Source organism: Protopterus annectens, chromosome 9.part0 (assembly GCF_019279795.1).
Source record: "Protopterus annectens isolate FY-2018-M chromosome 9.part0, PAN1.0, whole genome shotgun sequence".
In the NCBI taxonomy this organism is placed as follows: Eukaryota; Metazoa; Chordata; order Ceratodontiformes; family Protopteridae; genus Protopterus; species Protopterus annectens.
In genome coordinates this window covers 532,859,740-532,872,110 of record NC_056743.1, presented here as the reverse complement: position 1 = coordinate 532,872,110, position 12,371 = coordinate 532,859,740, and positions in this window count along the sequence as shown.

Here is a 12,371-nt window from a genome sequence, read left to right as displayed (position 1 = left end):
GGCTCACCTGAGACGTCAAGGATTCCAGGTGTTTCCGTATCTCGATGACTGGCTCCTGTCAGCCACCACCAGGCATCAGCTTATTCAAGCCAGGGATTACACAATAAATCTTTGTTCTCATTTGGGCATCTCGATCAACTTGAAAAGTCATCCTTATTGCCCTGCCAGTCTATTACTTTCATAGGCAAACTTAAACACTGTTCGGATGTCAGCTACCCTTACAGATCTAAGAGTTTCAGACATTCAAAGTCATGTCAGGATCATTCTAGCCAACAAGAAAGTACAGGCCAGAATGGTTCTAAAGGTATTAGGCCTCATGGCTGTGGCCATTACTCTTCTTCTGCTGGCTCGCTTCTACATGCGCCTTCTTCAGTGGATGCTGTTCACACAGTGGTCGTACCAACAACTTCCAATGCGTCACCAGATTCTGGTGACACAGACTTGCAAAGATCATCTTGCTTGGTGGATCACATCTCCCCAGGTTCACCAAGGCAGACACTTTGTACCCCCATCCCCGGTAGCCACTGTCACCACGGATGCCTCCCTGATCGGGTGGGGGGGGTCATTATCAGGGCAGGATGGTTCATGGGACGTGGCAGCCGTCGAGTACCATCTGCACATAAATGTCCTGGAGATGAGAGCAGTGCTTTTAACGTTGCAAGCCCTCAACGACTTTCTTCCCGTAGGGACAATTGCAGTCCACACAGACAACATGTCTGTAGTTTGGTATATCAACAAACAGGGCGGAACCAAGTCCTACCCCTTGTGTCGAGAAGCGCTCAGACTATGGCAATGGGCAATCTCCTCTCATCGGTTTCTGGTAGCAACGCATATTCCTGGGAAAACCAACATTGTAGCGGACAGATTGAGCAGAGCTATTCTCATGCCTCACGAGTGGTCTCTCAAGCAATCGATAGCGGAAGAGATTTTTCTGGAATGGGGTCGTCCATGTTGCGATCTTTTTGCTACTCCCCAAAACAGCAAATGCCCAGACTTCTCTCTCTTCCCTCTTCCAGGCCATCCCCCCAGAGACGCTCTGACCCAGGATTGGCCCCAGGGACTTATTTATGCCTTCCCTCCATTTCCTCTGATCCCTCAAGTTATCCAGAAAGCAACCGTTTTGAGAGCCAAATTGATTCTCATTGCTCCTTACTGGCCTCGACAAGTTTGGTTCCCGTTCCTCCATCGTCACCTTTTGCTGCAGCCGTGGCATCTGGACCCAGTGCCAGATCTTCTGATTCACCAATCCGGTCAGCTGCACCGGTCTATCCCTTCTCTCAACCTCACAGCATGGTTGCTCCACTTCCTTCCTTAGCCAGGCTTCCTTTGATCTCTAACCCTGTTAGAGACATCATAGTAGCTTCTTTAAAATCCTCTACCAGGAGGATTTATGCAAGCAAATGGAAACGTTTCTCTTATTGGGCTAAGGCCAAGAATATTGATCCTTTCACTGCCCCTGTTCAGGCAGTCCTGGACTTCTTAGCAGAGATTTTTCATGCAGGCTCCTCTTCTTCCACAGTCAGAGTTCAATTGGCTGCTATCTCGAACTTTCATGTCGGGATTGCAGATCACAATGTTATGTCCCATAGGCTCTGTAGGGCCTTCTTGAAAGGAATTTTCCTGCTAAAGCCTCCAATCAGGATTCCTCCTCCTCAATGGGATCTAAATTTAGTGCTGACATCCTTGATTCTTCCCCCCTTCGAGCCAGCTGTTTCTTGTTCCCTGAAATTTCTTTCTTGGAAAACTTTATTCCTAGTAGTTATTACATCGGCCAGGAGGGTGTCTGAACTTCATGCTCTATCGGTTCGACCCCCCTATTTGGTTTTTCACAAAGACAAAGTATCATTGAGAACTAATCCGACCTTTTTGCCTAAGGTCGCCTCAAAGACCAATTTGAATCAATCCATTGATCTCCCTGTATTTTTCCCAAACTATTCAGACAGAGCCGAACAAAAACTGCATTATCTTGATGTCCACCGTCAACTCAGATATTATTTGGACAGAACAAAAAAATTTAGGAAATCTGATCAACTTTTTGTTTCCTATGCGGATAATAAGAAAGGCCTTCCTGTCTCTAAAGTGACCTTGTCTAGATGGCTTTCTTCGGTCATCTCTGAAATTTATCTGCTCAGGGGAAAACAGCTGTGCTCAAAACCTAAAGCACATTCAACTAGGAGCTTAGCTACTTCTACTGCTTTTCAAGCTAGACTTCCTTTAGACACTATTTGTGCAGCGGCCACTTGGGCTACTCCTCATACTTTTGTTTCCCATTACAAATTGGACTTGGCCTCCAGGGACAGAGCCAGTTTTGGCTCTACAGTCCTCAAGAGTCTGTTCCATTGAGCCACCCAGGATAGAGGTGCTAGGGACACGGTCCCATCAAGCAAGAATGAAGGCGAGATTGACAACTTAACATTAAGAAGTTATGTACCTACCATAACGTTCCATGTTAGTTGTCTTCTCTCGCCTTCTTTCTTGCGACCCTCCCTCCTTCCCCCAGGCCTGGACAGACCTTCCTATAAGGAATTATTATGCTGAAGACCATTCAGACCTGGTCCTTCTTCCATCCTGTAAGTTTTCTTTCTTCCTTTTGGAAGTGTTTTTATGCTTGGTGCTATTGCCCTTTGTCATCAAACGAGATCTGGGTACTTACCGCCTTGCATCATGGGATATGGGGCTGCCTCGAGCTGGTAAAAGTGACTCTCGAGCTTAGCAAGTGCCGAGTCGGAGCCGAGGATCGGCTCCGAACCCATCAAGCAAGAAAGAAGGCGAGAGAAGACAACTAACATGGAACGTTATGGTAGGTACATAACTTCTTATTTGTCCCTTTGGGGGGGGGGGAATTTGCACTGAACCTGTCTGCTAGTATGTTGGCAATATCTGTGGGTTCAGTGTATTTTTTGTCATTTTGGACTAACTCTGAGCATATCTGGGAGTTTCCACTCAGGTTTTTAACATAACTAAAGAAAGCCTTGTGATCATCTTTAGTGTCTTGTGCAATTTTTCCTCTCAAAGTTGGCCTTGGATGATTTTATGAGTGATCGTAGTTTTTGCTAGTACTGATCAGAGATGCCTTCCCTTTTATGGAGTTTGCTCTATCATGTAGTAGCTTCCTCCTTCTGTTGTATAGCTTATTAATGGCTGGGGTCCACCAGACAGGACGCCTGCCTTTGGGGGAATGGGTCTTGGTTTTATTTGGGGTTGCATGATCCATGTATTCCTGTATGTGTCCATAGAATGCGTTTATAAAGGATTCAGCATAGTGGGCTTAAGTGACAATGACTTAAGAATGCATTCCCTACTTCAAAATAAACAGCATTTAAGATAAAATACAAGTTGAAAACTAAGGAGCATTAGTTTAGGCAGTCAGGCAGTCATTAGCATGCATAACTAAGCAGCATAACTAAGGTAAACAAATTAATTTTTGACCAGTTTGATAGTTTCTTGAGAGGATTTTGTTAGGCTGAGACAATGGATGGAACATACTACAGGGTATAGTGAAAGATTATATAGAATATGGAGAAAGTGGTGAATTTAGCCAAGAAAGACATGTTGAGAAGGCTGGAATTAGGGATAATAGGAGATTGTTGGTTAGAGGTACAGTGGCATTTAGTCAGGGCGAGTATAAGAGCACAGCCAGGTCAAGGCTAGGAACACCTTTAATGATTAAAAGTAAGATGATTCAAATCTGATCTAGTGGGAAGGGATAAGGTAGTCTAGCTTTTGGCTTCAGAGTAAGAGTAGAAGTTTTTCAATCTGATTTATTAGGATTATAAATGTTTGGGAGCTTTTTCCTTGGACTTCATTGATCTGGGGAGGTAAGAGTAAAGTAGGGAACTGAGGTCAGGACAGGCTGCTGAACTGAAAATCAGATTGTGAGTTGAAGATAGAAAGAGTGAGGAGGGATTTCGAACCACTGAAGAAATTTGAGAGCATCACAGTGATGGGCATTGAGTGTCATTAGTAGCAAGTAATGTGTAACATGTATCCACCAAAATATTTCAGTATTTTATGTGAAGTAATGAAATACTGTTCACTTTATCATATGGGATAGCAATAATAGATAGGGTTGTGCATCACCGAAAAGCCATACAAGAACAGAGAAATGGTGGTGTATATTAGGGCAATGGCCACACTTTAATTACTTAAAATGTGAACAGTCTTGTTGTTTCATTGAAAAGGCAAAGGGTATCATCTTACATTTAGAGTATTAGGGTGCTAATCGAAATATTGCAGGAAACACATTTAGAAAGGGCTAGACATGAGAACTTGACAGAGAAGGAATTCAAGGGGAGATGGGATCATTCAGCTGAATATCAGGGGCAGAAGAAGAGGTAGACAATTATATTACCAGGGACAGTTGGGTTCCTTTTGTAATAGAGGGGGAGGAAAAAAAAAAGATGGTCTTGGAAGGTTAACGGCACTGAGGGGCTACTGGAATGAAAGCAGAATTAGTTTGATGAGCATATATGCCCCACTCATGACTTCAGCTTTAGAACTCATATGAATGCTACAATACCATAGGAAATAAGCTGTTAGCAAGGGACCTTTATTATAGGGAAACCACAGAATGTGGTCTGTAATCTTGTTGATATGTCATGTGGAGCCTAATGAAGGAGATTATTACTAAAAATTGTAGGTCCTTAAGTATAATATGAAATTATTTAGGATGGAAGGTGTAATAGCTTTAAGAGCTCATGAGAGTTTACTTCCTACTGCTACTGGTTAAAAATTGTGTTACATAATGCAAGAACATGCTCGCTCACTTAAGGAAATACAGGTCCATCCGATTACCATATTTGATCATGAACTTGTAAATGTCTGGTTGAAGACTCCAGGTGGTAAAAAAAGTGAGGGGCACTGGCACTTCCTCTCTTTGTTAAAAAAGGTATGCACTTAAGGACAGGATAGCAGATAAGAATGTGGGGATATCACGAACAATAGAAAATGGGTCAGATGAGATAGCTGATGCGTAGAATTTAATGAAATGAAACTTCTGAGCTGCAGCTGAAATAATAGAAAAAATGGAATGTAGTAAAAAAACAAATCAGGAAAGCCTGATTTGGGTTAAAGTGCTGCAGCATAATTTGGAGACCCTCACTGATGAGGAAAAAGGAATCAAGTTAGAGGTGCCAGGGAGAGTATCACAGAGTAAATGGGCGATATGCATGCTCAGGGAAAGTGACAATTAGACACTTGTTTTAAGACAGAAGCCTACAGCACAAAAGTGTTTATTGCAGAGGTTAAGGAAGTGCGAAGGGTACAAGACAGTAATAAATCTGAGAGGCATTATGTTCAAAAAATTATAATGAACCATGCAGGAATTATGGAAGTATTATGAGTATTTTATGAAGGTATTTATAAAGCAGAATGGGGTGATCAAGATAAGAGTTTGCTGGTGAATTTCATGGTAAACCTGGGCTTTTAAAAGGGGACTGAGTTACAGGCACAAGAACAATTTGTAAATACTGAGAGGAAGAATTTGAAATGCTTATGGGTAGTAGAGCTACAGGTAAGTCACCAAAATTGGAAGATACATCCACAGAAATTTGGAAGTCAGGGTGGGGGGATATGAAGAAATTATTTAATAGTCTCTCAAAATGTGTGTGATACCTTCATCCAGGAAAAAAGAGTTACGGTGGCTTTCCCTAAACAGGGGAAACATCCTGCAGCTCCTGCCCTCCTATAGGCCAATTTGAGTATTAAATCTTGAGTACAAAGTATTTGTTTATATAAACAAAAAGTTGTGGACAAATCATTAGCTGTAGATAAGACCTAGCACTATCTCACTGGGTATTTGTAGAGTGGAGACAGACTTTTGACTATATTAATAAAACTCTGATGATTGAGAAAGTTGTGGTGGCCAACGGCTTGGGTACACAGAGAAAGGATCTGATAGGGCAAGTTGGGATTTCATTTGTAGGGTTACGGCTGAATCTTTGCTTCCTGTTAAAATAATTGAATCAACAAGGAAGATACATACATTCTCACAAACAAGGGTAAAAGTGTGGAAGAACTGTTCTGAACTGCATTTACATAGAGGAAAAGCAAGGGTGTCTTTTATCCCAATTGTCATTTGGAATATTTACAGAACAACTAGAATGAAAAGGAGTGGTATAAACATCCAAAAGCATGAGTGGAAGTGGAGCCAAGAAATAACAGCATCAATTGCTGATTGCATAATAATGTGTGTGATAAATCCATATAAAAATGTCCATGTGTTGTGGAATACTACAAAATAGTTATAAATGTAGAGAGATTAAAAAACATTGCTATAAACAATGCATCCATGTTATGAAATTAGTATGAGGTATGAAAAAAATTGGTATGGCTTAGGAAAGACTCAAGACTGTCAAACAGTATATTGAGGAAACTGAATAGAAGACAATCCAAAAGGTCAGGGAGTGCACGTTGGTGATTATAGCTCTGTACTAAGTTACAGGCAATAAAAATGTTTTTGTCCCCTTGATTTTATATTTAGCCATATGTTTTACTATCAACACGATGCTAAATTATGACCAGAAATAAATTCAGAAATGGAGACCATTATTTGTGAAGGAAAGAGGCTCAGGGTAAAGTGAGATAAAATGTTCCTAGCAATGGAGCAAGAGGGCATGATATTGCCTGATTTAACAGGGTAGATTAGGGCTATGCAGTAAAGACCATTAGATGTATATGTATGTAAAAAAATATAGAGAGATATAGATAGGTAGATATATTAGAAGTAGAGGAATCTAAGCTGATATAGAAAAATATGGTGATGAGGCAGTGGTGGGCTACCCAGAGATAGATGCATTGTTTTATTGGAAAGAGGTGTGTTGGATGAGAATAGCAACACTTATGGAATATAAATGTGGTATATATGTTAAACTATGCTAGTGAGGTTACTGAGTAATAAGATTTTTCCAACAGAGATCCCATTTAAAGTGACAGAAAGTAAGCATGAACCAGTAGGAAGTTAACTATAAGAGCTGAGATACTGGGAACAAATTACCCATGGGGAAACTGAGAGATAAGCAAAGAATTGTTTGAATTACTTGATAAAGATAGGCTTACATATTTGGGAATGATATCAGAATACAGGCAGAGAGAGGAATGATAGTTGAGTGACCTCACTTAGTGGACTAAAGAGTAGATAATGTTCCAAAAGTGCAATAATTAGGATGTACAGAATTACATGTGATCATCTTTTTTTTTTTCTTTCGGCTGCTCCCATTAAGGGTCACCACAGTGGATCATCAGTTTCTATTTTTTCCTGTCCTCTACATCTTGCTCTGTCACACCCACCACCTGCATGTCCCCTCTTGTCACAGCAGTAAACCTTATCTTAGGCCTTCCTCTTTTCCTCTTACCTGGCAGCTCCGTCCTTAGCATCCTTCTCCAAATATACCCAGTATCCCTCCCCAGCAATTGTCCAAACCAACACAATCTCGTCTCTCTGGCTTTGTCTCCAAACTGTCCAACCTGAGCTGACCCTCTAATATATTCATTTGTAATCCTGTTCATCCTCATCACATCCAATGCAAATCTTGATATCTTAAACACTGCCACCTTCAGCTATGACCCCTGTCTTTTTGTCAATGCCAATGTCTCCAACCCATATGACATAGCTGGTCTCACTCCCATATGGGAGACCTTACCTTTCACTCTTATTGGTACCTGTCTGTCACAAATCACTCCTGACACTCTTCTCCACCCACTCCATCCTGCCTGTACTCTCTTCTTCACCTCCCTTCCCCACTCACCATTACTCTGAACTGTCGATCCCAAGTATTTATACTCATCCACCTTCGCCACCTCTACTCCCTGCATACTCACCATTCCTCTGTCCTCCCTCTCATTCACACACACACATTCTGTCTTAGTCCTGCTGACCTTCATTCCTCTACTCTTTAGAGCATATCTCCACTTCTCCAGGGTCTCCTCTACCTGTTCCCTACTCTCACTACAAATCACAATGTCATCTACAAACATCATAGTCCATGGGGACTCCTGTCTAATCTCATCTATCAACCTGTCCACCACCATTGCAAATAAAAAAGGGCTCAGAGCTGATCCTTGATGTAATCCCACCAGCCCCCTTGAATGCATCTGTCACTCCTACCACAGACCTCACCACTGTCACACTGCCCTCATATATATCCTGTACCACTCTTGCATACTTCTCTGCCACTCCGGACTTCCTCATACAGTGCCACAACTCCTCTATAGGCACCCTGTCATATGGTTTCTCTAAGTCCACAAAGACACAATGCAACTCCGCCTGACCTTCTCTATACTTCTCCATCGACACCCTCGGAGCAAGCATCAAATCTGTAGTGCTCTTACCTGGCATGAAACCATACTGCTGCTCACTAATCATCACCTCCCTTCTTAGCCTAGCTTCTATTACTCTTTCCCTTAACTTCAAGCTGTGGCTGATCAGTTTTATCCCTCTGTAGTTTCTACAGTTTCGTGTATCACCCTTATTCTAAAAAATCACTACCAATAATTTTCTTCTCCACTTCTCAGGCATCCTCTCACTTTCCAAGATTCCGTTAAACAATCTGGTTAAAAAACCCACTGACGTCTCTCATAAACACCTCCATAATTCTACAGGTGTGTCATCTGGACCAACAGCCTTTCCATTCTTAATCATCTTCATAGCTGTCCTTACTTTCCCCTTCCTAATCTGTTGCACTTCCTGATTAACTATCTCCAGATCATCCCACCTTCTCCCTCTCTCATTCTCTTCATTCATCAGTCCCTCAAAGTACTCTTTTCATCTGCTCAACACACTCTCCTCACTTGTGAGCACAGTTCCCTGATTATCCTTTATCACCCTAACCTGCTGCACATTTTTCCCAGCTTGGTCCCTCTGGCTAGCCAGTCAGTACAGGTCCTTTTCTCCCTCCCTCCTTCATGTCCAACCTTTCATACAACTCACCATACACCTTATCCTTCGCCACCTCTCTCTTTACCATGCACCCCATCTTCTTGTACTCTTGAGTACTTTCTTCATCTCTTTGACAGTCCCACTTCTTCTCCAACCTCTTCCTATTTATACTCTCCTGTACTTCATGATTCCACTACCAGATCTCCTTATCCTCCTCCTTGTGTCCAGATGTCACACCAAGCACCTTTGTAACTGCCTCCATTACCACCTGTGCTGTGGCTGCCCAGCCATTTGGTAGCTCTTCGCTGCCACCCAGTGCCTGTCTTAACTCTTCCCTGAACTCCACCTTACAGCTATCCTTTTTCAACTTCCACCATTTGATCCTTGGCACTGCACTCACTGTTCTGCTCTTCTTGATCTCCAGCATCATCATACAGACCACCATCCTATGTTGCCTAACTATGCTTTCTCCTGCCACTACTTTGCAGTCTCCAATTTCCTTCAGACTGGCCCTCCTGCATAAGATATAATCCACCTGTGTGCATCTTCCTCCATTGTTGTACATCACCCTCTGAGAATAACATCTGATAATTGTAAAAATCAATCGGAGGAAATCAGGCAGGATTTTGTGAAAATGAGAAAAGCTTATGTATGAAAATTACAAAGGATCAATTTTGGGATGTGTGTTGGGCTTTGACATAAGTGAATAAATCTAGAAGATTTGAGAAGATCAAATAATTTTACTATATTAAATAAGTAATTCTCATTTAAAGAATCAAAGGCGTTTTAAATGTCTAAGCTCAGTATTAAAGCTTCTTCATTCTTTATATTCAAAAATTGATAAGAATTAAAATATGTTTAATATTATCGTAACTTAGCCTTTGATGTATAAAACCTGTTTGGTCAAAATTATATGAGCAAAGGATTCTTTTATTTTATCAGTAGTAATAGACATGAAAATCTTGTAATCATTATTTAGAAGAGAAATAGGCCTATAAGAAGAATAACATTGTAGATTTTTATTCTCTTTTTAATATAGGAGTTATTAATGAATATTTCCAAGGAGGAGGAATTTTTCCTTGAGATTGAATTTCAATTAAAGTTTTATGAAAAGATGATGTGATAGAAGGAAGTTTATAGATATCTTATTATTCCACCCATACCTGGGGCTTTATTGGTTTTTCATTTTTAAATTTGACCCATAATTTCTTAATATGAAATATGCCTTTGTAATTCAACTTTCTTAATGTTAAGAAATTCAAGATTTAATATTGAAGTCTTACCATCAGAATTAGGGTCTTTGTTATGAAGAGTATAATGAAATCTAAAATCATCAAGAATGTCACCAATATCAGAGGTATTTTTCTTAGATCCCTCATGTCTAATCTCTAAAATATTATTATTTTTTGATTGCATTTTAACTCTTATAGATAAATTATGCACATGTTTGGGTGTTGAAGAATAGGACTTAATTTTTAATCTTTCTAAAGCCAAATTTGATTTGTGAGACTGTGGACTTTAGTTGACCTCTTTTGGTTTCCTGGTATGGGACAAACTCCTGACAGAAAATTTAGGCTTAGTTTCTGGTGTCATTCCAGGGGGATCCAGTACCTGACAGCTTGGGAAGATATGATCGACAGACCACGATGCTTTGCCTTTGTCGCTCACCTGGGCTTCAGGCTTCTGGCAAAGGATCTTGACTCCCCTATAGTGTCTTTTTTGGAAAAGTGATGGCTAAAACTATCAACATAAAAATTTCAACAAAACACAAATTGAAGGTCATGCTGCTAAATGCTAGGAGTCTTAACATGAAATTGCACTCATTGCAAGCATTCCTAACCCTGGAAAATGCTAACATGTGCACACTTATGCAACCAGCTTATTGTACGTTTATTTTTTATATTTTTTCCCTTAACATATTTGTTTTTCAATTGAATTGTACAGGTTATAGGTCATATTAAAGGTGGGAAAAGTTTTGAAATGATTTATTGTGGTCGTATTTTTTATATCACAAAAATCTGGCATTTTAACAGGGGTGTGTACACTTTTTTGCCCACTGTATACACTTCATTTCAATTTTTTTGCATACATATTTTTCTTGCAGTGTGATAGTATGTGTAATTTACATACTATTGCTCATGTTGCAGTCCTAAAATTTATGGCCTGGAGTTTAACATTGGTCCTATTTATGAAATCTGAATTTATATATTTTTGAGAGAGGAAGACCTTTTTATATACTGTAGTAATGGAAATTAACTGAATTGACTTTGTCAGAATGACTGTCCATTAAAACAGGCATTAAAATATGTTGCTTTATAATTCTGCCTTCAGACCTGTCATCATCAAAAAAAAAAAAAAAACAAAAGAAATGGTCTTTTCTGTCATCTCAGTTAAAACTTTTAAATGCAACTGAGATTCCAAAAGCTACACTTTGGGAAAAATGTTATGCAAGTATTTTTAATCCTCAGGACAGCCTGTTAGAATAAATTAAGTACTAACCAAATATTCATACAAAATAACTAAAATCTCTACACTTTTCTAAAATGTTTTTAAATAGTTCTGTTTATCATATAAGCTATTTCATGTGATTACTGTTTGCTAATTCTCAACGGATCTGCTATTTTTTTATACAATATTTACTTTTATGTTTAATGGTATTGGTGCTTAGCATGCGTATATGCTTGATGCAGGAAGTTTGGGAATAGTATCTGATATTTTAATGTGTGTATACCTTTAAATATTTGACAGTGGTTTGGGCACCTTTTTTAAGGAAGGAAGTAGAAATAACATTGCTTCTGATGAAGTTCCGTTTCAGTTGGAACGAAAGTGCTCAAAACCTTGTGTAATTAAAGACTCTGTTGTGTTCTGGTGCTGTGTTTATTTATTTATTTTTTATTTTTATTACAACCTCTGCACTTTTAAAAAAAAAAAAAAAAAAAAAAAAAGGATAAAATATTCTTTTTTTGGTTGATAAAATCTGCCCTGTATTTTCAGAATTGGGCAGGCCATGCTTCTACAGAAAATATATGGATCTACTTTATATTGTTGAAAAAACACTTGTGCGAAATTCACATCAAGAGCACTTCGCTGTAATGGCATGGTACTGAACACCTGAAACATCACAGTTTCACTCCGGGAAACAAACTACTGGCCCAACATGGTGAACTTTGCTTTTTTCTCCCCTATAGTGCGATCTCAGAGTTGGTATCTTTAGTTAGGGGGGAACATCGCCCCCACATGGGTGGGTTTGATTTGCTTCACTTTATTTTTTCTGTGCTGGTGGACAAGTGGTTCATTTCCCAGAGTAAAATTGCAATATTCTGGGTGTTCAATAACATGCCATTTCACAAAGTGGTCTCTATGTTGTGAATTTCTGGTAAGTGTTTTTTCAATAGTATAAAGTAGATCCATGTGTGTGTGTGTGTGTGTGTGTGTGTGTGTGTGTGTGTGTGTGTGTGTGTGTGTGTGTGTGTGTGTATATATATATATATATATA